General features: G+C 47.0%; 1 protein-coding gene across 8 annotated transcripts in view; it reads left to right on the top strand.

The window, feature by feature from the left end:
* The window catches only part of ANKRD11 (ankyrin repeat domain 11), a 221,437-nt gene that overhangs the window by 55,650 nt on the left and 139,957 nt on the right, over window positions 1-25,830 (top strand). For 4 of the 8 annotated variants that reach the window (XM_032284723.1, XM_032284721.1, XM_032284719.1 and 1 more), the window contains exon 2: window positions 23,804-23,888. The gene's annotated coding sequence lies outside the window, so the exon portion shown is untranslated. Of the gene's footprint in view, window positions 1-7,466; window positions 7,793-15,412; window positions 17,356-23,803; window positions 23,889-25,830 lie in introns of those variants that run through there. The other 4 variants (XM_032284718.1, XM_032284722.1, XM_032284720.1 and 1 more) reach the window with 2 other exon arrangements.

Here is a 25,830-nt window from a genome sequence, read left to right as displayed (position 1 = left end):
CTGGGATTACAGGCATGAGCCACCATGCCTGGACTAGAATTTCTGAAAGTAGCCTTGCATGCCGATAGAACCAGAAGTGGTTCATCATAGCATTTCTTTTCCTTGCTTTTGGAGAAGAAACAGTGGGGAAAGTGTTATGATTGGATTTCAGGTGAAATCAAAGTCCTGGGCTGGGCTAGCTCCAGGGATGCTGATGGCAAACCCTACCCTGCACCCCCTCCTTAAAAGTAGGCCCTTGGCACTTTCTGGAGGCCAAAGAAAATGTTTAATGCTCAGCTCCTCCTGGGCAAGACTCTGTCCTGTGTAGGAGTTGCAGTGAGTGGCAGCATGCTCACAGCTGTAGTCTGTCCCGTGTAGGAGGTGCAGTGAGTGGCAGCATGCTCACAGCTGTAGTCTGTCCCGTGTAGGAGGTGCAGTGAGTGGCAGCATGCTCACAGTTGTAGTCGAGGCATTAATTTCATGGAGACCGTCTTCTGCTCACTGCGTTTACGTCTGCAGGGGTGCTGTGTAGTGTTATTTCTTCTGCTGGTAATTTCAAAGTTCACATATCAGTATCTGCCTGTTCTGAGTCTTATTAGTATTTTATGCAGAAACACAAAAAATATTTAACTCCCTTTTTTTTGTAAAACACCTAAGTGAGTTACTCATTTCAGATTTAAACTTTACATCAACCTTTGTCCCTGCCGTGGTGAGTTTCAACATACTACATAAAGTGTGTTCTTGGTCTGCGGAGTCCTTGCCACCCCGTCCAGTCTGACAGGGCGCTTTGTCTCTGCACACCTCTCCTTTGTGTTGACGCTGACCCGGCACGGCAGCTGTAGTTGGCACAGGCTTTGTGGGTGCTGTCCTCCGGGACAAGCCTCTGTCCTCCCGGCAGGCTCGCTCTGCACCCCTAGGCCTTGCTTCACCTTCTGTGCAGATGTTTCTTGACGCCTCTTGTTCGTAGGTCATCACTTTTCACCCCTATTTAATTAATCCTGCTTGTGTATCTTTACATGTAAAAAAGGGGTGTTGCCACTCTTAAGAGTTTCATTTCATTTCTCTTGCTTGAAAAAACTGGTTGAAAAGGCTTTACAGGTCTGGTAGCCATTGGGGTGGAGAGGGTATTGCTGAAAGAATTTTCCATGGGTGGCAGGCAGCTTGTAGGTGTTTGGCGTCGTTCCCTGTGGGTGGTGCAGGGTGGTGCTTGCTGTGGGAATGGGGGCACCTTGGTATCTCTCGTCTTTTACTGCTTGGAAGGCCCCTTGCAGTGCAGGTCCCAGTTTGTGTGTGTGTTTTTAAAGCATGGAATGTTTCACAAATTTGCATGTCGTCATTGCACAGGGACTGTGCTAATCTCTGTGTTGTCAGAATGTTTAGTGCATGTGCTGCCAGAGTGAGCCTGTCGTGCTTGGCTTGCCAGTGAGAAGTTCGATGGGGGTGGTGGCTCACGCCTGTAATCCCAGGACTTTGGAGGCCAAGGCAGGCAGATCAGTTGAGGTCAGGAGTTTGAGACCAGCCTGACCAACATGGTGAAAACCTGTCTGTACTAAAAATAGAAAAATTAGCCGGGCATGGTGGCACATGCCTGTAATCCCAGCTACTGCAGAGGTTGAGACAGTGGCCTGGAAGATGGCGATCTCAGTGAGTCAAGATTGCATCCGTGCACTCCAGCCTGAGTGACAGAGCGAGACTCTGTCTCAACAATATAAGAGTGAAAAAAAAGAAATATTTCACATTTGAACAATTTCTTGGCTGGAGGAAAAATCCTTGCTATGTTTGTAATGAAAGAGGTAGAGCCTGGGCACTGTGGTGAGGTGTTTGGTGACATTGTCAGGGCCTGCGGAAAGTGCTGGCCAGGTTGTGCTCTAAGGGGCAGGAGCACTGGAGGCTTGCCAGGCATGGAGGCCATGATGGGGTTGGAGGTGAGAATGGGGCATACAACTTCTGCCACTGGGAGCACAGGGCAGCCAGCAGAACCTTGCCGTGAGAGTCTAGGATCCAGCAACGTTCCTGGTGGGTAATGGGAAGAAAGGACTAACCTGTCAGCACCTGCCCTTTGTGGGACACAGGCCTCCTCCCTGAAGCATCAGGCTTCATTGGGAAATGAGTCTTCAGTGTATAAAACCAATCCTGAATGGTACAGTCCAGCTGGTGGAAACAGAAATTTGTTTTGGCCTAAAATGTAGAGGTATTGAGAGAGACAGAAACAAGCAGTGTGTGGGGAGGCTGTGCATAAAAGGGCATTTGTGGGATCATCTTTACTCAGGATCCAGTTTGAGCCAAAACGGAGGAAGAGTCTTGGTTTCTCTTAAACAGGTGGTTTTCAGATATAAATTCAAAAGCATTTTTTGGAGAAGCACTAGTGAATCTCTCCATCACATTCCAAACATAGTTTCTAATGACATTTTTAGAGTGTGGAGTTAGAGTATAGAATATTGAAATTAAATCCTTAGTCAGGAAAGGGTAGACATTACCTGCCATGTTCCCCAAGGCACTGGCAGCAGAGGGCGGTGCATCGTCAGCTGGGTTGTCCTCCTCCTGCTGAGCCTCCCCCGCCCTGGGGCCTTCTTGGCCCTCAGTGCAGTGCACCCCGTGTGCCCACTGTGCACAAACCTTTGTCATACTGATGAATTCATGCTTAGTACTTTTTACAGAGTTCATTTCTTAGTCACAGCTAAACTTGATTTTGCTTTCAGTGCAAGGACTTTTCATTTCTAGACTGGATTTGAGTGGTTTGAATTGAGGCCTGGTGACTTTGGGAAAGGTCTTCGTATGGATTGTGTGGGAAAGCGCCTTTTTGGTGAGTGCCACAGTCGGCCAGCATCTTGTGATCACAGACAGATTCCTGCTTGTGGCCAGTGTTCAGTTATGCAGGGTACATTTAGTTTTCTAAGAATCAGGTTTGCATATTTTTGAATAATTCTTTCTCTGAAGATTTTTTGTTGACTGCATTTGTTGTTTGGTGATGGAACGTATTCTGATGTTAGATGTGCAAGATTTTAAAAAAGTCTGTAATAGAGTCTGTGTAAGAGAGCCTGTTTTGAGATGTTCTTTAGCCTCTTCAGAATGAAAATTCATTTAAATATTTTGGAACTTTACTCTGAAGAGTTTTAGCACATGCATAGCAAGGAAAGTTATTTTTTTATAAACCACGATCCACATTCTCTTTCCATTTTGACTGTGACACACATACCGTTTCCAGGATTCATGCACACTCACGCATTGCCACACAGCCACAGATGTGCCTTTTGATGCCATGTGGATTTATTTTCTGTCCTGGCAGCCTTGGAGACAGGCAGCCCCCTTTCTGGAGCCCCTTATTGGGTGGTGCCTGGGCGTCGTCTGTGGCTTCTCCAGGGCTCTACCCGCATTGCCCTGAGTTGGATTTTTTTGGGGCCCTGAGTTTGTGCTTTATATTTTCTTTTGCTTTCTTCCTCTCCCGCTTTCCTCCCTTTCCCCCTGATTTTGAGACAGGGTCTTGCCATGTTGTCCAGGCTGGAATGCAGTGGTATTCACAGCCTGGTGTGCTCACAGTTCACTGCAGTGTTGACCTCCTCAGCTCAAGCAATCCTCCTACCTCAGCTCCCCGAGTAGCTGGGACTATAAGTGTATACCACCGTGCCCAGCTATTTTTTTATTCTGTTTCTGTTGTTATAAAGACGAGGTCTCACTATACTGCTCAGGCGGGTCTGGAACTTCTGGCCCCAACTGACCCTCCCACCTCAGCCTTCCCAGAGTGCTGGGATTACAGATGTGAGCCACCATGCCCAGCCCTTGACATTTTCTGGTGGTCTGCTTTTCCTGGTTCCCCTGTTATTTAACCCTCCCCGCAGGAAACATGTACATTTTACATGAATATGTTAATAAAATGTTCATTTTTAACCATAGCACTGTGAATTCTTTTGGAGGAAGCCTCTTGATGTGAACTGCCATCATCCCCTTGAGGACTGGAGAAGGAGGAGGAGGCAGGGACATGGTTGCGGGGTGAGCACTGGGCTGAAGGTTCAGTGTTTTAGACCTCAGCCCTGAAAGGCTGTGATTTCCTCTGAGTGTCTGATTCTTTGTCATATTCCTCATGAGAGTCAGGTCACAGATCATGGAGCTAAGGTAGTGGGCTGTGGCTCGGCCCGACACCCGTGAGAGACGCAGGCCTTCTGCTGTGCGTGTGTGCAGAGGAGCTGGAGCTCTTGACTTCTCTGGAGGCCGCCCATCAGCCTAGGTCAGCTGCACGGTGTGTAGTGTTACAGTTGAGCTTATGACTGGTCCTTTTGGTGATAATTGGGAATGAAAACATTCCACAGAGTTCTAACGTGTGCAGAGTCGTGTTGAGAACACCTTTGGTGTTGTGTGTGAGCAGTGTAGATGAAGAATAGAATAAGCTTTTCTTTGCTGATTGTGTGGTTGTATTCACAACCTCAATTGCTGAGTTGCTGTGGCGTGTTTCAGCTTCATCCTAAATACTGCATTGCATTTTAGATGGATTTTCTCACCCATATCCCTGTATCCCTGTTTTACATGGAGAACTTTGACACTTGTTTTTTCTTTGGTGTAGCTTTTAGCACTAAAAGAGTATACAGATAGTTCCTGACTTAATGATGGGTCAAGTTAGGAGTTTTGACTTCACTATGGGTTTATTGGGTTGTAACCCATTACAAGTCAAGAAATGTTTGTATTTGATTGTATCTCTTTAGAAGTAAAATCATTAATTTAGTGTTGTCTCTTTTTAAATTTTTATATACTCAGAGGTCGTATATGTTTGTGCTTAGGACTCAGTTGTCTATACTTGTAAACAGCATCTTCCAAAAAAGTTTTCTGTTTACTAAAAACAGTGGGACTGACGTGAACCTTCAGTGCTTCAGTGCTGCGGGAGGGAAAGAAGACTTTGCCTGGGACTGTGCATGCACGTGCATTTGAACAGCGTGCCACGCTGAGAGTTTCCATTGTGATCTTTACCTTTGGTATGAATGGAAGAATATAGTTCCTTTTTTTGGGCTTTGTTTTTCTTAAGAAAAAGGTTAATTTTTTTTTTTTGAGGCAGGGTCTTACTCTGTTGTTCAGGTTGCAGTGCAGTGGTTCGATCATGAACTCCTTGGCTCAAGCAGTCTCCCGTCTCGGCCTCTCAAGTAGCTGGGATCACAGGCATGCACACAAATACCTGGTTGGTTTATTCTAAAATTTTTTATAGAGATGAGGTTTCACTATGTTATCCAGGCTGGCCTTGAACTCCTGGGATCACACAATCCTCCCTGGGATCACGCAATCCTCCCACTTTGGCCTCCTAAATGCCGTAACATTTGATGACTTGAGATGTGAATACTTTTACTTCGAAGGGATTGTGCTTGGTTCTTGGAGACAGTGCCTTTCAAATTGTGGATCGTGACCCATTATGTCTTACTTAAGAAAATTTTCTTGGCTGGGTGCAGTGGCTCATGCCTGTAATCCCAGCACTTTTGGAGGCCCAGGTGGGTGGATTGCTGAGGTCAGGAGTTCAAGATGAGCCTGGCCAACATAGTGAAACCCTATCTCCACTAAAAATACCTCCCCCCCCCCCAAAAAAAAAAAAAAAAAAAAAAGCTGGATGTGGTGGCACCTCCCAGTAGTCCCAGCTACTCAGGAGGTTAAGACAGGAGAATTGCGTGAACCCAGGGAGTGGAGGCTGCAGTGAGCTGAGTTTGTGCCACTGCACTCCAGTCTGGGCGACAGAGCATGACTCTGTTTCAAAAAAGAAAATAAAAATGTTCCCTATCCCAAGTCCATAAAGATAGCTTCCTATGCCTTCTGCACATTTTGTACTTTTGCCCTTTGCATTTAAGCCTTTAATCTATCCTAAATTGACTTTTGTGTATGGTGTGAGATAAGGAGCCACCTGTTCGTAGTCTCATGCAAACACCGGTTGTCTCCGCCTCCTGGGCTGTGCACGCAGTTCATGCCGTCTCCGGTGCCCCTGCAGTGTCCGAGCTTGCAGTGTCGTGCTGGCCAGCAGCGGGCTCTCCTTGAGACACCGTCACCTGTCTTCATGGTGGACTCTGCCTGGTGTTTGTGTCTAGAAATGTAATGGACTTGTATATATTCATCTTATCTTTTGTATCTAGAAATTTTTCTTTGACAGATGAGGAAACTAGGAACGATAGAAGCTATTAGAGTGTGCTTAGAGTCACCCCACCAGTATACGGTCAGGGCCAGGATTTTCACTCTGGCTGTCAGACTCCACAGCCCCTGGGCCTAGTTTGCATCATACACCGCCCTGCACTGCCCTGTAGGAGATTGAACTGGGCACAGTGTCGAGATGCACTGGAGGTTGGATTGCTGGAGCTCGGAGTGGCATCAGGAGCAGTGGAGAGGCATGGCAGAGGAGCAGATATGTGGAGGCGCAGAGGCCAGAGAGAAAGAGTAGCCGGGACAGCACAGCCTCCCTGCCAGACAGGAAGAGCCAGAGAGAGCTGGTTTGAGGGGACAGCATCTCTAGTCTTGAGCCAACGGGTTTTATAACCCCCCAGACATATGGTGAGTGGGCTCTTGGGAGAGTTGTCAGGTTGGAGAGAGCTCTGGAGGACTGTTTGCCCAGGGGCGATGGTGGCATGCTAGAGAGTGAGGGGCTGCTGAGTGAGAGAGGGGGAGGCACAAAAGAGCAGGCAGGAGAAGAGGGGAATGAGGAGAGAGGATACAGGGGTGCGGAGGAGTCAGTGGGAGGCTGGAGGAGCCAGCCTGTTGGCTGCACTAGGTGTTGGGAACATTAGAGTGAAGGAAACGGATGCTTAGAATACCAGTGTCTTTCACTTATTGGTATTCTTTTGGTGGCTTTAAAAAAAAATTCTCTGTCACAGGATACATATCGGCATCATGCTGGGTTCATGGAATGAGAGTCCACTGTTGTTGCCCCTCTTACTAAGTGGGCATTACTTTCTTCACAGTTCATAGGTTAGAGGGTCTGTTCTCAAGGAATCTGGCTTCATTTCTTTCTCTGTTGTGAAAATGGTTGCACCCAGGCTGATGCCATTTGGGTATGTGTCGTCGTTTTCTTCTGTGACGTCTCCTTCCTCATGTCACTTTTTAGGAGACTGGAGACAAATATTCTAAATTCATCAACTGTGACCATCTTTTGTTTGAAGCAAACTACTTTGAGTTTCCGACTGTTCTCTCTTTTTAAAAGATGTGGTTGAGGCCGGGCGCGGTGGCTCAAGCCTGTAATCCCAGCACTTTGGGAGGCCGAGGCGGGTGGATCACGAGGTCAAGAGATCGAGACCATCCTGGTCAACACGGTGAAACCCCGTCTCTACTAAAAATACAAAAAATTAGCTGGGCATGGTGGCGCGTGCCTGTAATCCCAGCTACTCAGGAGGCTGAGGCAGGAGAATTGCCTGAACCCAGGAGGTGGAGGTTGCGGTGAGCCGAGATCGTGCCATTGCACTCCAGCCTGGGAAACAACAACAAAAACCCCGTCTCAGCCTGAAAAAAAAAAAAAAAAAAAGATGTGGCTGATAAATGTATGTTTAATTTAGAATTCTATTGAATTAGCTTAAGAAAGTAGAGAAGTTAATTTAAGACGAAAACAAAAAACTTAATGTCATACCATTCTTTAACCTTCAAGGTTCTCTGAACTGACAATTATGGAGTTACTAATTCCCTCATAGTTACCTCAGTTAATTATGATAATTTTATTAAAACAAAAATGTAGCAAAAGTTTCTTGGTTTACAAGTATCCTACATTTATTTACTTGTTAGTGTTGAGAGTAACTTCTTATTTTGTGTGTGAAGAAGCAGCCTAGAGGAACAGTCATTCCGCGAAGAGGGACTCTGATTGCTGAGGCCGGTGCGTCTTCCCTTTCTGCCGTCAGTCCTGCTCCTGCAGAGCAGCCTTCCTGTTTTGCTCTGTCCTGACACCCAAGGCAGATGTCGCTTGAGGTTCCTGTATAATACTTGCTATTAGAGACAGTGGTCTTTTCTGCTTGAATTTCCCTCCTTCCTTCCTTCCTTCCTTCCTTCCTTCCTTCCTTCCTTCCTTCCCTCCCTCCCTCCCTCCCTCCCTCCCTCCCTTCTTTCCTTCCTTCCTTCCTTCTTTCCTTTTCTTTCTTCTTTCTCTTTCTTTCTGATGGAGTCTTGCTCTGTTACCAGGATGGAGTGTAGTGGTGTGATCTCAGCTCACTGCAGCCTCTTCCTCCTGGGTTCAAGTGATTCTCCCACTTCAGCCTACCAAGTAGCTGAGATTACAGGTATGCACCACCATGCCTTGCTAACTTTTGTATTTTTAGTAGAGATGGGGTTTCCCCATGCAGGCCAGCATGATCTCGATCTCTTGACCTCGTGATCCACCCGCCTTGGCTTCCCAAAGTGCTGGGTTTACAGGCATGATTACATCCACCACACCCTACCCTCTCTGCTTGTATTTCTTGATGAGTGTTATCTGCCAGGTGAAACTTGGATTAAGTTTTTTTTTTTTTCTTTTTGAGACCAAGTCTCACTCTGTTGCCCAGGCCGGAGTGCAGTGGTGCGAACTTGGCTGACTGCAACCTCCACCTCCCAGGTTCGAGGAATTCTCCTGCCTCGGCCTCCAGAGTAGCTGGGACTACAAGTGTGAGCACCTGAGTAGCTGGGACTACTACAAATGCCCGGCTAATTTTTGTATTGTTAGTAGAGACAGATTTCACCATGTTGGCCAGGCTGGTCTTCAACTCCTGACCTCAGGTGATCCACCTGGCTGAGCCTCCAAAAGTGCTGGGATTACAGGCGTGAGCCACGATGCCCAGCAGAATTACCATGTTTTGATAGAAGAATATTTTGGTCCACTTTCCCAAATGGGGAATCTTTCTTTTGCCCGGGGGTCTTTAGTCAGATTGTTGGAAGAATGTGTGTGACAGTGCAGAATCCCCTCTGCTCTCTGCCGCACCTGCTGGTCCACTGGGCTTGTTCAGCGCAGCCCCAGGACACTACTGGCTTCCTGGAAACTTGCAGTGATTGAGAGGTGTTGGGCCGCAGCAGCATGTTGAGCTGAATGTGGAAATTGAATTGAAAAAGGCTTCCTGTTCCTTGAACAGACAGACTGAAAGCGCATCCCTGTGTGAAGAGCCAGTGGCTGTGGGTGTGTCAGTTGGTCTTTGGCTCCGGTCAGGTGAGTGTTTGCACCTGGGCCCGCTCCCTGCTTCAGCCAGCCGTTTGCATGGGCACTTCAGGTTGTCGCAGGTATTATTGTGCCTTGATGCAGTCTTAGCAGTTAGAGTATAACTTCCTCATGGCACAGCTGCCCGAGACACCCAGGGTGCTTGCTGCATTTCCCTCCAGGTCTTTCCTGTTTCAGTTATTAAACACTCATCAAACATGGTGCCACTAGAATCCAGAAGACCTTGTCCAGAGTCCTCAGACCTGGTGTGTGTGGTGTGCCTATGTGAGTCTGCACTTGTCCCACACGCCACTCTTAACAAAAGTAGATTTCGGATCCCGGGAGATATCTGTTGTGAAATTTATAGACACGGACTGTTGGGCCAGCTTTCCTCCTGCTGATTAGCCACTGACCAGCTGCATGCTTCTGCAGTCTTACTGTGACAGGTGGGCCTCAGGTGGCCTGGGCAGGGATGAGACATGGGACAGGCACGGGAGTGGGCAGGAGTCAGGACTGGGCAGGGCGAGGCACGGGACTGGGCAGGGCGAGGCACGGGACTGGGCGGGAGTCAAGACTGGGCAGGGCGAGGCACGGGAGTGGGTAGGGGTGAGGCGCAGGTCTGGGCAGGGGTCAGGACTGGGCAGGGGGCGAGGCACAGGACTGCATGATGCTGCTCCTCCTGGCTGCAGTGACTTTGTTGGACTCCCCCATCTTTATGGCTTTCTTTCTCAAACTTGGTCTCTGTGACTTACCTGGAGAAGAAGGGTGTGAGAATTCTCAAGTTAGAGAAGAATTGCTTTATGGTCCTTATTTCTACAACTGTATGATTGGGATTTATACATGTCCCTCTAGAGAATTTGAAGAATATTGAGAAGTATAAGGACGAAAGTCAAGACCTGAGCTTGACTTTGAATAGGAGTTTGCCAGGTGGACACAGTGGAAAAAGGCTTTCTAGGAAGAGGGAGAGGGACTCTCCTAAAGTGGAAGGCATTTGCGGTTGCTCAGAGGCTGGGGAGGCAGCCAGACAGCAGCACTCGAAACTGCATGCCATGGGCTCTGGGAGGTGGCTGCCACGGCGATGGGTCCGGATCATACAGGGCTAGGTCAGTGATTTTTTTATTAGTTTTCCTTGAAAAACATTTTAAGTTTTAGCTTTTACCACCGGACACACAGAATCCAAAGCGTCTTGAGGAGGTGAGTGTGTGTAGGGCGCACCATAGGTGAGTGCTGTCTTGGAAGCACTGGGGTGCTGTTGCCGTGTGGCCCTTCTCTAGGTCCTGTTTGCATTTGGGCCTGTTGTTTATTTCTTGTGGGTGGTACAGGCCAGGCAGGGTAGGTGAGTATCCTACCTTGTCCGCGGGTGACACACTAGGTGCACCTTCCCTGAGTAACCACCTAGGAGCTGGAAACTTCTGTATTTAGAGGCCAGTATCCTGTCCATGTCCCCCTCCCCCCTCATACTGTGGTTAACGAATCATATGTTTAAAGCTTATAATTCTCAGATGTTGTTATCAGAAAAAAGAAAAAGAAAAAAACAATCATAGTTAGGGCTGGTCGCAGTGGCTCACGCCTGTAAATTCCATGGCTGGGCCATGATAAGCTGGGGTTTGTCATGAAACCCTCTTAAGGGGAGGGCTCCTTACTGTCTTCCTTTTTAATTTCTGAATTACTCTTTGTAAGGTACATTTACTTGAGGTGAACGTTTGTCTGTTCTGAAGAAAGTAAGTTGAATGGATCAAAAGGGTAAAATGCGCAGAGGCTGAGGGACAGCTGCTTTAACTATGGCAGTGCTTTTACACAAGGTGGCCGTATGTCCATGTTTATTTTTTTGGTGGGGAGGCCAAGGTGGGTGGATCACAAGGTCCTGAGTTCAAGACCAGCCTTGCCAAGATGGTGAAACCTCTTCTCTACTAAAAATACAAAAATTAGCCAGTTGTGGTGGTGTGCACCTGTATTCCCAGCTACTCGGGAGCCTGAGGCAGAGAATTGCTTCAACTTGGAGACAGAGGTTGCAGTGAGTCAAGATCATGCCACTGCACTCCAGCCTGGGCTGCAGAGCAAGACTCCGTCTCCCCCCCCCCCCCCCCAAAAAATAATAATCAAATTTTACTAGTATCAGATGTTCACATAGCTGTTTTCTCTGGAGTTCTTGGATTCTGAAGCAGAGAGCAGCCCCTCTTCTCTCCACATTGGCATCTGGGTCTGTGGTGTGCTTGGTCCCCATGTCTAAGCCTGTTCCTTAGGTGCTGCTCCTTTAGAGTGGTGTTGCTTGAGCTGGGACTGGTGACCAACACACTGTGTTTCTGTTCCGAATGGTGTGTTTGGAAAGCCTGTCGGTGGTAGCGAGGTGGGAAGGAAAAGAAGTCTGAACTTGGCATACTGTTAGGTTCTTGTAGTGTCATGAAGCGGAAAGTCTGCAGAGGAGAAAATGGACACTTTATTCCTAGAAATGTGCTAATTAGCTTGTAGGTGAGCAGACTTAAAGAACTTGGGATCCATATGCTAAGGCCAAAATCTTGAATTATTCAGGGATGCAGGAGCCGGTTAGTCACGGCCACTCAGCTGGTACTTCTCAGGAAACCCTCTTGAAGGGGAGGGCTCCTTACTGTCTTGCTTTTTAATTTCTAAATTACTCTTCTCTATAAGCTACATTTATCTGAGGTGAACTTTCATCTGTTCCAAAGACTGTAAGCCGAATAGATTGAAAGAGTAAAATGCTCAGAGGCCAAGGGACAGCTGCCTTTACTGTGGCAGTGCTTCTACGCAAATGTGGCCCTGTGTCCATATTTGTTTGTTTGGCTGGAGCGTGGTGCCATGATAAAAACTCCCTGAAGCCTTGACTTACAGTCTGTAGCTGGGACCACAGGCATGCACCTCCATACCTGCTTTTTTTGTTATTTTGTAGGGATGGGGTCCCATTATGTTGTCCAAGCTGGTCTGGAACTCCTGGGCTCAGGACCATACTGTGATAGTGTACGAGTGGGGGTGAGTGTGTGCTTGGTAAAGTTTTCCAGTATGGTGGTGACATAGTAGAAAAATACACAAGCAATACATGGCCCTCTAGAGAATCTGAAGAATATTGAGAAGTATAAGGACGAAAGTCAAGACCTGAGCTTGACTTTGAAGAATGAATAGGAGTTTGCCAGGTGGACACAGTGGAAAAAGGCTTTCTAGGAAGAGGGAGAGGGACCCTCCTAAAGTGGAAGGCATTTGCGGTTGCTCAGAGGCTGGGGAGGCAGCCAGACAGCAGCACTCGAAACTGCATGCCATGGGCTCTGGGAGGTGGCTGCCACGGTGGTGGGTCCTGAGGTCCCAAACAGCCAGCCTGGGGAAACACTGGAGCGTGTCCCATGTTGGGGCAGGAGCTTTTGTTTTCCAGTTGTGTGTGTGTGTATGGGTACTGTGCCATGAGGTAAAACATGAATATACTCCTTGTTAGCTCAGCGACTTCTGTACACCACACTGAGGTGTAAATAAGAAGTGCATTAGATGTGCACTGTGGGGAATAAGTTGATGACGTGGCTGGAGGCGGAGACAGTTGAGTTGTTATGATAATGCAGGTAAAGAAATACTGAGACACTCTTGATCTAGAAATCAGGGTGGTGGCAGTAGGGAGGCGTGATAGTGATGGGGAGGAGCTGGAATGGACAGGATTTATAAGTGGGCTTTTGATGAGGAGGAGGAGGAGGCAGCTGGTTTCTGTCTTGGAGGGTTAGTTAAACAGCAGGTGCCCTGCAGCAGGGCAGGGGATACAGGAAGGAGTGAGCGCTCTGTGCTTTGTGTGTGCACAGGCTGTGTGAGGAGAGCTGAGCTCAGTGAGAACATTGTCTCTGATTGACAGGGTCCCTAGTTGGACATTGGTGCAGTGGGTTCAGTAGGGAGTTCTGATTGGCTGAGCTCAGATTCAGCAGCACATTGTTAAAGCCAGAGGCTGGTGAGAGTGGCCAGGCAATGGCTGAAGATGACATTGAGCGGGGAGGTGGAGGAAGGAGAATCTAGCAAGTGAAACAAAATGGAAGCAAAGTTGGCAAGAGAAACCAGGAGTGGTGGAGCAGAAGCCTGGGAAGAGAGAGTGGTTTGTAGGTAAAATGCCAGTGCGAGACCATGCCACATGAGTGCCAGTTATATTCCATGTTCCTCACAAGAAAAATGGAGGTGGCATCTCTTACGGGCTGTCATGAGGGTTGAATGAGGCGGTGTGTGGAGAGCACAGACTGGATGTGCCTGGGCATGTGGTCACGATGGCATGGCCAGTGGTGGTGATGGGAGGGGCTGCCACTCACCAGCTCACTTGCTCTTCAGCCCATGCAGCCTGCCAGGACTCTGCCAGACATGGGACGTGTCGCTGAAAAACGCAGAGCTGATGCCGACATGTGGATAGAGATGTTGTCCATTTTGTCACATGCACTGGTCAGCTTGCTTGTATATGTCTTTTGTACTTTGCCTTTGCTGCATGAGAGGTCTGTAAGCAATTAGTAATAAACAAAAAAGCAGGTTTTATGTGGAAACTCTGTGGAGATTAGAGGATTACACTGAGTGCAAACAGGAGGAAGGAGAAGAGGTAAACCCTAGGCTTCCAGAAGCCGTGTTGAGTCTGTGGCACCTTGGTCTTAAGAAGAGGCTGGGATGGAGCTTAGGCTGACCCTGGGAGTGACCATTTCTGTCCCCCCCACCCCTGTGCCCCATGCACCCACTTTCAATGCTTGCAGGGGCTTGGTTTGTGATGCAGGAGAAAGCAGAATGGGAAGAGAAAAGCACAGGCAGGGCTAATGAACATGGTGATGTTCAGACAGGAATTATGAAGCATCATATGTAAGGAACAGACTCCTTTTGCTTGTCTTTAGGAAGAACTAGAATTCATTTTGGTGATTTTTTTTTTTTTTTGTTACAGTGGCTGGCCGTCAGGTTGCATTAATGAAACTGGAAAAGTAGTGTTTCAAGACAGTGGACAGGTCAAGCTGGGCGGGGACAGAGCCTGCTGTGTGGAATCCTTGCCAGTCAGTCACTCATCGAAGGGTCATTTGTTGACCTTTGTCCTTATTAAAGGGAAAATGTACCTGCTGTGTACTCGAAGGTCTGAGCATGAGAGTCGGGAATCCCACGCTTCAAGGTCATTGCTGTTCTCCCCTGCCATGTACTAGAACTTCTGAGTGTGAGAGTTGAGAACCCCGTGCTTCAAGGACGCTGCTGTTACTCAGAAGCAGAGCAGTCCTTTCCCTCCCCCAGCGCCCATTTAGGAGTAGGGTGTGGTGGCTCACACCTGTAATCGCAGCTCATTTCGATTCTGTTTGTTGCATTTTAGATGTTGAGCTGTACAAATTATTATGTGCTCACATTCTACATTAATAGAACAGTACACATTTAGGGACAGTGCTTTATTTTTATTTTTATTTTTTTGAGACCGAGTCTTACCCTGTTGCCTAGACTGGAGTGCAGTGGCAGGATCTCGCCTCACTGCAACCTCCACCTCCCAGGTTAAAGCAATTCTCCTGCCATAGCCTCCTGAGTAGCTGGGATTACAGGTGTGTGTCTCCATGCCTCGCTAATTTTTTTGTATTTATTGTAGAGAGGGGGTTGTGCCAGGCTGATGTTGGCCAGGCTGGTTTTGAACTCCTGACCTCAGGTGATCCTCCTGCCTCTGCCTCCCAACGAGCTGTGATGACAGGTGTGAACCACCATGCCTGACCCCTAGGCATTTCAATTATGTCTCCTCTACTCTCAGAGTTTAAAACTTGTATAGTTCTGTAAGTTGTAGTATGTAAGAGGCTTACAGTACCGTATAGATTTTTGGATTACTTTTCTAGTTTTGAAAGAAGGCAGTTGAAATTCTGATAGGTACTGCACTGAATCATTAGGGTACCTCGGGAGTGTTGCTGTAGTTAAATTAAGATACTGTGTCTTTTGATCCACGAACGTGGGATTCCCTGTCCCCAATTCATTTAGGTCTTCAGTTTCTTTCAACAGTGTTTTGTGGTTACAGGGTACAAGTTTTACATTTCTTTGTTCAAATTTGTTGCTGAATATTCTTTTTTTTTTTTTTTTTTTTTTTGAGACGGAGTTTCGCTCTTGTTACCCAGGCTGGAGTGCAATGGCGCGATCTCGGCTCACCGCAACCTCCGCCTCCTGGGTTCAGGCAATTCTCCTGCCTTAGCCTCCCGAGTACTTGGGATTGCAGGCACGCGCTACCATGCCCAGCTAATTTTTTGTAGTTTTAGTAGAGACGGGGTTTCACCGTGTTGACCAGGATGGTCTCGATCTCTTGACCTCATGATCCACCCGCCTCGGCCTCCCAAAGTGCTGGGATTACAGGCGTGAGCCACTGCGCCCAGCCTAAATATTCTTTTTGATGCTGTTATAAATGGAAATGTTTTCTTAATGTTTTCCAGATTGTTCACTGCTTGTGTATGATGATGATACAGCTGACTTTTGTATACTGATCTTGTATCATGCAGCTCTGCTAAATTGATTGATTGAGGACCTTGTTGCATATCAAGACAACGGTTTTCTTCATGGAGTTATATCTGATTCTGAGGTTCCTACTTGGCAAAAGACAGGCTGGTAACCAGTGTCCAGAAGTCTGCCACCACTTGGATTGTTCATTTTGTAGAAACAGAACAGATGAGTGTTGTGAGAGGTTGCGAGTAACTAAGCGATTGTCAGTGAAGTGAATCAGCCACTTCCTGGTTTTCTCTGTCTTCGCTGTTTCCCAGTGTCCGTGACACTGATCATAAACAGTGAGGCCAACAGTGAACTCCAGAGACAAGTAGATAAGGAGATATTCATGTTTTCTTTTAAGATTTGCTGTTAGAGTATGATGCTGATTTGGAATTCTGTGGGTTTACTAAGAGCTAAAAATAAATTGGTCATCTGTGTGCCTGCTTTAGGCTTTCTAAAATGTTGGTCTTATGTCTTTGTTGGTCAGGATTTCAGGTGTGTTAAGTGACCTGCAGAGCTGCTCTTTCCTTATTAAAGCTTGCTTTAGCATTGCGAGGCCAAGCAGGGAGGTGGCGTTTGTTGCTCGGGGAGCTTGTAAACTCTGCCACACTGCTTGGGTCTTGTGGAGCCGGACCTGCTGTGGGAGGGAGGCAAGCCTTGCACAGCCTAGCTCTGTGCTTCCTGTAGCTTCTCCTTTCGTGTCGTTGGGGCCGTTCTCACTGTTGGCATTTGCGTCACTTTGATTTCATGCCTTTATCCCCCTAATTTTCAAGTATTTCCCGGGTTCTGATCTATAGCTTCCTTTTTTCATGATAGCTGTGCCTCTATTTCCTTCTAACAATGCATCTGTTTACTTTAATTTTTTTTTTGCCATTCCCCTGGATCAGGTGAGGAAGGGAAGGTTCTGGTAGGAGTTGGATGCCTTGTCTGAGGACTTAAGGTTCTCCTGCGTTCCAGAGTTGGTTTTTGTTCTTTTGCAAAGGAGTTTGATTCCTATCAGGGCAGGCATTGTGGAAAGGGAAGAACAGTTGTGTGAAATCATCCCCTTTTGTTCTTATTCTGCATTCATCCACTTTGCACTTTCTTCTGCTAAATGGTATAAAGAGAATTATTTAGAAACATTAATTTCTTTTCCTGCTTTGTTTTTTTCCTGTAATAAAAAGAAACATTTGCATTGAAGAAGGAAGCCTGGTTTTCCTTCTAGCTCCTCCCTACCCTCACCTCAGTTCTCAAGTTTGCTTAGTTGCCTTTATTGCCTTGAGCGTTCTCTCTTTAACTTTAAATGAAGGAAAACAGAAACAAATAGCACCCCATTCTTAAAAGAAAAATACCAAAACAAGAAACAAATTACGGCTCACGTTCTCCGCCCCCAGTCCCAAAAACACGGAGTCGGGGGGCGCAGCTGTGTTCACTGGAAGGAGGCCAAGCTCAGGATCGTCGCCTAGCCAGAGCCAGCAGGTGGCCTGTCTGCACCAGCCAGCCTTGGGATTGTGGGGCTCCTGGCACCATTGTGGGAGTAGAATCCAATTGGTTGTGCCTTTTTAAAAATGAGATGAGGCTGGATCTGAGGTCCTTACTGTTAATTTAAGTCCTCTGAAGTTACATTGTAAGGAGGTTTTTAAAGCCATAATAATAGCAGATGCATATTCATGTTTTACATTTTCAGTTTTAAGACTGATCGTGGTGAAGAGTGTGTGCTCTGGAGCCAGCCAACCTGATTTCAAGTCGTGGTCCCACCAATTAAAATGTGATCCTGACTACATTTCTCACACCCCTGCGACTTCAGTTTTCTCATCTGCAAAGGGATCGAGGTACCTACTCTGTGGGATTCTTGTGAGGATAAAGTGAGTTGATACTAGATAAAACCATATGAAATTGTCAATATGGGACTCTATTTTTTTTTAAATTGAGCGTGTGTTTTCAGTTATAGTTGTAAGAAATCTTTGAGAGAGCCCCTTGTACACTTAGGGCAGTCTCTTCCTCTCTTCCAATGGTAGCACACTGTAGAACTGTGGTATTAATAGGACGTCACAGCCAGGATGTAGACACGGTATTGCTCACCAGTCTTACCTAGATTGCCTGAGGTTTACTTGTATGTGTGTGTGTCTCTCTCTCTGTGTGTGTGTGTGTGTGTGTGTGTGTGTGTGTGTCTGTGTGTGTGTGTGGGAGAGAGAGAGAGAGAGATTGATTTGAGTTCTGTGTGGTTTCACCACTGGGGACTCCTGTCCCTGCCGTGCTGCAGTACTGAATAGTGAGGGTCCCAACCGCGAGGATCTGCCGTTTGCCCTTTTCTAGTCACATTTGCCCTTCCAGCCCATCTCCCTACCCTGGTCCCTAACTCCTGGGAACCACTAATTTGTCCTCCATTTCTAAAATTTGTTGTAAGAGCCTCATGTAAATGGAATCATAGAAACGTAACCATCTCGATTGGCCAGTTGTCCATTTTGCTTAGCGTAATGTTTGCTCTTTTTTTGTTGCTGAATGGCCATCATGGTGTGGGTGGACCGCAGCTTACTTACCTATCTGCCCATTGTGAGAAATGCACATTCAGCTGTCCAAACCCAAAGAGTGGACTTGGAGACACAAAGAATAGTGGAAACGAGACTTCTGATGGTAGTCTTGCAGGACCGGGCACCTGGGAGCAGGTATTCCCAGGGCAGCCTTGGACCTGCTAGCATGCAGGTCCCTCCCCCAGGTCCTCAGTGGTCGAGTACTGTGGGGCTACAGTATTTAGTTATTTATTCATTTATTTTGAGACAGAGTCTTGCTCTGTCACCTAGGCTGGAGTGCAGTGGTGCGACCTCGGCTCACTGCAATCTCTGCCTCCCAGGTTCAAGTGATTCTCCTGCCTCAGCCTTCCGAGTAGCTGGGAGTATAGGCGCCCGCCACCTTGCCCGGCTAATTTTTGTATTTTTAGTAGAGATGGGGCTTCAGCATCTTGGCCAGGCTGGTCTCGAACTCTTGACCTCATGAGCCTCCCAAAGTACTGGTATTACAAGCACGAGCCACCTCGCCCAGCTGTCACCTGAGTTTTATGATCTGCCTTATGAGGTTATACCATCCCTTTCCCTGCTTACGCTTCCATTTCTCAGTAATGAAACCTCCTTCCATTTTATGGGCTGACCCGTCCTCTACATTCTTTTCGCTTACCGCGACCTTCTAGGTGCATGAGCTGTGTGGTTTGTTACATCTGCAGGCTGGCTGCCAGTGCTCAGATTTATCATGCCTTGAAAATGGACCATTTAAAATATTTTCTTAAACCATAGAAGCACATCTGACCTGATTCCAGTTTATGGTGCACATGAATAAAAACAGCTATGAACATCGGAATGGGGATGATTGGACCATTTTTGACTTACAGTAAAGGCGGCCACACACTGAGTCTGGGTGTTTCTGCCCATAAGCAGCAGCAACTGTGGTGTCCTTCCAGGTTCTCTCAAGCCACGCGTCTCATGCCTTCTCTGTGCATGTGTTTGAAGGTACTGAAAACGTATTGATCAGAAAAGCCACAGCTCTGCACTGGTCTCTGAAAACCCATCTGTGTGCTCTTGCTGTTCTGTGGAAAGTTGGGAAAAGACAGACCCAGGCCTGAGACAGGCTGATGTGACCACCACTCGGAGCCCAGGGTTCATGGGTTGGTTAGTGAGCCAGTGTCGGGGTACTCGGCCCTGCGCTGGACTCCCATCGTCAATAGTTCCCCCATGGACCTTCCCACTCAGCCTAACTCGATTGAAAATCGTCGTTCATATAAGGTGGTGATTGAAAAAGTGCTCTGGCTAACAGCGTTTTGAGACCTAAGGCCCATGTAGGGACCAGGCTTTGCTAACATGGATTCCTGGGCTCTGAGGGTGTTGGGAGGGTGGCTCATGAGAGGGAGCCGAGGGGCCTGAGCTCACAGCGATGACACCAGTGTGGTACTTGGTTGTCAGAAGGAGCAGGCGGTGTGGAACGGCCATAGGCCTCATCATTTCTTCGCTGTCAGTTGGAGTTACATCAGTGTGGCTAAAAAGTATTGCTCATCTTAGAAGACTGAACACTATGATTAGCAGTTGTAGGTCTGCTCATTGATTAGCAGTTGTAGGTCTGCTCACTGAAAAAAGTGATTACTGATGTGCCTTGATATAAAGAGAGAAAAAAAGTCGGAGTGAATTAAACATCAATACAGTTGTGTACGTCAGGTTCTGTCGGGGGGGGAAAAGGGAGACTCTGTACTAAAAACATGAGCCATCTTGAACTTCTGTTCTTCTCCAAAAATAAGCATCAGGTCTGTCCAGCCTTCTTCCCAGGGAGTCTGTGGTTCTGTTTCGGACAGGGCTTGTGGCAGTGACTGCTTGTCGAGAGCAGTGAGTAAGGCAGCTCTCACGCAGCAGAGCACGGGGAAAGCCGACGACGTGGGAAGGACGTCAGAAAGAAGTGGGGTGCGACTGGGGCAGCTTAAATACCGTGTTACTACTTGACATTTTAAAAAGTGTGTTTATACCTACCCATAATCGTACCTGTTAGTGGAGTCTGGTAAGATGCCTCAGTCCATGGATGCCTTGTATACCAATGAGACCAGGGTGGGTACTGTGTCCAGGCCCTCAAATACCACTTCTTTTTGGTGATAACATCTAAGATCCTCTTTTTTAAGAAAATTGTTTTAAAAGTTATTTTAATCATTTGGATATTTATTTCTTCTTAAAGAGACAGGGCCTCACTCCCTCGCCCAGGTGGAGTGCAGAGGTGCCGTCCTGACTCACTACAGCCTTGAACTTCTGTGCTGAAGTGATTCTTATACCTCGGCCTCTCGAAATTCTCTGGTTATAGGTTTTGCTTGGAACTCTTTCTTCTTATGTAACTACCTTTTTACCCATTGATTATATGAAATAATTTTCTTTCTGTATCCCTAATGTGGCAGCTAGCCCCTGAAAAGAGTTGGTGAGATTCTCTAGAGTAGTAAGAGAAACTCAAAACCTTCAATTGGTCCACTATTCAGAGAGAACCACCATTAGCGCTGAAAATATTTCCTAGTTTTTCTTACACCGAGTGCATGTAGCGGATGTCCTCAACATCTGGGATTATCCTCTTGTCCTGTTGCCATTTCGATACGTAGAAGCATCTCCCTTTGTTTTAACTGGATTGTGGTTTTGGTTGTGTGTATGTGCCAACCCACCCACCCCTACTCCACCCTCACCCCCAGACATGGATGGGTGATGGTCTCATCTCTGACCCCCTGGTCCTGTCATCTCACTCTGACTCTTCATGTCTCCATGATCTGTGTCTACATTATGCCTCCACAGACCTGTACATTCCTGAGTTGCTGTGGATATGAGCTGACTGTAGGAAGTGTAGCCTGGTGCATTTCTGTTTGACAACATGGCTTTTTTATAGTTGTGGTGGTGGTTTTGATGTGAAACCATGTATTCTAATTGAAGCTTTATTTCTTTACTCAGGAGGCTGAGGTGGGAGGATCCCTTGGGCCCAGGAGGTCCGAGGCTGCAGTGAGCTGTGTTTGCGCCACTGCATCTTATCCTGGGCAACACAGTGAGACCCTGTCTCTTAAAAAAATTCTAGGCCGGATGTGGTGTCTCACGCCTATAATGTCAGCACTTTGGGAGGCCAAGGCAGGCGGATCACCTGAGGTCAGGAGTTTGAAACCAGACTGGCCAACATGGCAAAACCCCGTCTCTACTAAAAATGCAAAAATTAGCCAGGCGTGATGGCATGTGCCTGTAATTCCAGCTACCCAGGAGGCTGAGGCAGGAGAATCGCTGGAACTCGGCAGGGCACAGAGGCTTTCGTGAGCTGAGATTGCACCACTGCACTCCAGCCTGGGTGACAGAGCAAGACTGTGCCTAAAAAAGTTTTTCTAACATTTATTCCAAATATTTTAGAGGCTCTGGATTGGCATTGTTTCCCAGAAATAATGGGGTCAGTTACTGAGATACTTTCTCTTAGTCAGAAAGAAAAGACCTTTAGACCAGAACTTTCTTCACAACTTGCTTTTAATACCCTGGGTGACCCTAAGACAACAAATAACTTAGCTTTGTTTCACTTTACCTAATTTGGGCCCAGTTTCATCTATATGTGTAACAGTAGTTGGATTAAAGCAGTAATTCTCACTGGGGCATTTTGCCCTTTAGCGGACGCCATCTGGAGACACTTTCGGTTGTCAGGATTTGGTTGGGTGGCCCTACTGGCATATAGGAGAAGACAGATGCTGATCAACCCTGTTGCATGCTCAGACTCTGAACCCAAATGCCAGTGGCACTGAGTGTGTGAATCCATAGACTTGTGGCGTTTCCGAGTGCCTGTAGGACTCCGGAGGTCGATCCTGGGGCTTCTTGCTGGCTTCCTCTGCAGATGCTCCTCCTCTCTCTGAGCTGTTTTATAGAAAGCTTTGTGGCATACTTGCTGCTTTTCTCTGAAACCAGGCTGTGTGGTGACTGGAAGCTGCTTATTCACATTTATTTTGATTGATTGATTGATAGAGTATGGAGTGCAGTGGTATGAGTAGCTCTGGTCACAGGTGCACACCACCATGCCTGGCTAATTTTTTTTGATTTTTTTAATAGAGATGAGGACTCGCTGTGTCGCCCCGGCTGGTCTTCATTCAACTCCTGGGCTCAAGCAGTCCGCCTCCCTCAGCCTCCTGAAGTATTCGGATTATAGGAGTGAGGCAGTGCACCCAGCACACATTTATTTTTAATGGTCCTTGAGGTTAATGGCAGCTTTGAACAGTCCTGTCCAGGAGCTTAAGGACAGAAAAACCTCACTCCATCTTTGCAGAGCGCGCATGCCATGAGTGTTTCTCAGGAAACACGTGATTCTCTTGGCTGCTAAACGTAGAGCCAGGGAACCCCACACCAGCCAGCCCTGTCTGGGGAGCTGCCTTTAGTCCTGTCTGTGCTTCCCTCCCTGGTTCTGCACACAGATGTGTTTGGAGTTGGAGTGGAGCCTGATCTGCTTGGATTGGACTGAAGTAACATGGGTGTGGATTTTCTTTTCCCATTTAGACTGGTTTGTTTTATTCTTGGAGTCCCCAGAGCTCTTCAGGGAGATTATATAGTTTTATTCAGCTTTTTAAATTTAAATTTTAATTTTTGAGACCTAGTTTTACTTTTTACACCCAGGCTGCAGTGCAGTGGTGGTGTCTCAGCTCACTGAAATCGTCGCTTCCCAGGTTCAAGCGATTCACCTGCCCCAGCCTTCCAGTAGGTGGGATTACAGGCATGTGCCATCATACCCAGCTAATTTTTGTATTTTTAGTTGAGACAGGATTTTACCATGTTGGTCAGGATCATCTAGATCTCCTGACCTCAAGTGATCTGCCCACCTCAGCCTCCCAAAGTGCTGGGATTACAGGTGTGAGTCACTGCGCATGGTCTTATTAAGCTTTTTTAAAAATGGTACTGTAATGTAATCTTTTCCTTTTAAAATATTCAGTGCTAATGAAAACCACCTTAATTTTTTTTTTTTGCATATTTTGTGTAGTTTAAAACTTAATACGATTCTTAAAATTAGCCTTTTAAGGCCAGGCGCAGTGACTCACGCCTATAATGCTAGCACTTGGGGGAGCTGAGGCGGGGGGGGGGGGGGGGGGTGGGGGGGGGTCGGGGGGTGGGGGGCTGGGGGGGGGGGGGGGGGGGGGGGGGGGGGGGCGCGGGGATCACCTGAGGTCAGGAGCTGGAGACCAGCTTGGCCAATGTGGTGAAACCCCGTCTCTATCAAAAACACAAAAATTAGCTGGGCGTGGTGGCGGGCGCCTGTAATCCCAGCTACTTAGGAGGCTGAGGTTGAGGCAGGAAAGTCACTTGAACCCAGGAGGGTGAGACTGCAGTGAGCTGAGATCACACCACTGCAATCCAGCCTGGGTGACAAGAGCGAAACTGCGTCTCAAAAAAAAATTAGCCTTTTAAAAAACTTACCTTATTGGTAATGTTTTGTTTATATGGCAAGACTACAGTGGTTACTTGATTAATTTGGTTTCTTACTTATAAAAAGCTTTAGGGCCCACTAAAATCTGATTTTATGGTGATTTTGCAAGATTGTATTAGTGTCATTTGCTCTTTTTTTATATTGGACTTTGGATTTACCTTTAAGTTGTTGGAATTGCTGCATTTTCACGTAGAAGTATTTGATGAATGAAGATAAGTTTTGGCCGTGGTACAGTGACCAGGAGCTGAGCAGTGGGTTGTGGGAGAGGAAGGGAGATGGAATAAACCATATGGACCAAACAGAGGGATACGAAAGCTGCAAAAGAACAGAGGTTGGAATTATGATTTACATGAACGGATTTCACTCTCGTTTCAGGTTATATACAGCCCTGCTCTGGGATACACCTCCACTGGATTTAAGAGACAGTCCTCATCAGCACTGACTTTCAGCTATGGAATCGGTAAATACTCACTGCATTGTCTCTTTATCAGTTTGTTATTGTCATTGGTTTGTAAAAATGAGTATGAAAATAATGCGTGAGTGTCCTTGTTGGTTTTCTTGGACCTGATAGAGTTTTGTCAAAATGTTTTGAATTTTGGTCTCGATTTCACTTAGAGTGTTTTCAGAGTGGTAACAGGTGAGCTTTTTTGGATTAATACATGCGATCCTTGCTGTCACAGTGAGAGGAAATCTGCTAAAAAATTAAATAGGTTGTTAATAACCTATAAAAGAAGTTTATTTCCTCACAGCGTCCTTTAATTTTCTTCCACCTCAGATGGTCTGTGTGTTCTGTGCTCTGCGCATGTTGTGAGAATGGTTTGCATGAGGCTTCTGTATCCTGGGAGCTGTTCTTCTCTTGTTAGAATCCTGGTGGTGGTCTCACCTGGTTGTTCTGTGCTTCTGGGCACGGCACTGCTGCAGAGCCCTCTAGGTGGCTACTCCGGCCTTTCCTGGGAGCTGGAGACCAGTGTGGTGGTTGGCAGGTAGGGAGTGGTAGCCCGGGTTGCTGGCCCTGACTACTTGCTTCTTCCTGGGAGTGACTGGCATGTTTTTTGAGAGGAGGGGCAGCAGTCTCCGTAAAGAGTTTGGCCTTGGCTCTGATCAAACACTTGTTGCTATAGGACAGAGTCCTCCCTCCTTCGGGAGACGCACGGTGACTGGCAGGTTATTTTCTCTGATACGTGGGCTGACAGCAATTGGAGAGGAAACTCTTGGCTAATTTAAATCTTCATAATTTGGCCAAGTGTGAGTGAGGGTTTTAAAGTGAACAGTCCAAAAATACATGATCTGGTTTGTGTTTGTTACTCCTAGCAAACGTGAAAGAATCTTTCCTGCAACTTCTTCCGGGAGTTGCACATGCTTTATCTCAGTCACGGTGGAATCAGGCCACTCTGAAATACACCTGACTGGTGTCGTTCACATTATTGAAGTATTTCCTTGGAAATGGAGATGAGGTTTGAGGAAAGGGAAATCTGAGATATCCCTGAAGATAGGTCTAGAATTGTCTTCTCTTAATCTGGGGGATGATCTTGCGGTTAGAGTGAAGCCAGCCTGGATGGTGGTGGTGGTCATGATCAGGTGAGATGTTCTTCAAGATCTGGAGTTGGACTGAGTCTGGTTGTGATAAAAGGGGTGCCATGGAGGGGCCAGGTACATGGGAAGAGGGGGCCAGTGATACGGGAGCACCCCCACACCCCAGGGTCTGAGCTGTGCCTCTTTGTGTAAAGGATACTGCTGACCTTAATGTATGACAAAGAAAAGCAAATTGCTGCATTTTCTTAAAAAAAATTTTTTTTTTTTTTTTTGGTAGAGACAGTCTCGTTATGTTGCCCAGGCCTGTCTTGAACTCCTGCCCTCAAGCAGCCCTCCTGCCTTAGCCTCCCAAAGTGCTGGGATTACAGGTGCAAAGCCACCACACCTGGCTAAAATGCTGCTTACTAGTGTGAAAAATGAAATTATTAATAAACAATTAGTGGCCATGCGAGGTGGCTCACACTTGTAATCCCAGCACTTTGGGAGGCCGAGGTGGGCAGATCACTTGAGGCCAGGAGTTTGAGACCAGTCTGGCCAATAAGGTGAAACCCTGTCTCTATTACAAATATAAAAATTAGTCACACATGGTGGTGAACACCTGTAATTCCAGCCAGTTGGGAGGCTGAGGCAGGAGAATTGCTTGAATCAGGAAGTGGAGGTTGCAGTGAGCCAAGAACCCAGTGCTGCACTCCAGCCTGGGTGACAGAGTGAGACTCTGTCTCCTAAAAAAAAAAATAGATGGATTCAACAAAATACGTGCTTTTCTGATTAAAGGGGAACAAGCTATCAGTGACTCTGCCGACGGGACCTGAAATTGGCCTCATGGTGTAGCACTGTAATGCATTGAGAACAGTAGATGTGCTGTTACA

Source organism: Sapajus apella, unplaced genomic scaffold (assembly GCF_009761245.1).
Source record: "Sapajus apella isolate SASKATOON/1434 unplaced genomic scaffold, GSC_monkey_1.0 scaffold15, whole genome shotgun sequence".
Lineage (NCBI taxonomy): Eukaryota > Metazoa > Chordata > Mammalia > Primates > Cebidae > Sapajus > Sapajus apella.
Note: the sequence above shows the minus strand (reverse complement) of the source record. Positions and strands in the feature narration are given on the sequence as shown.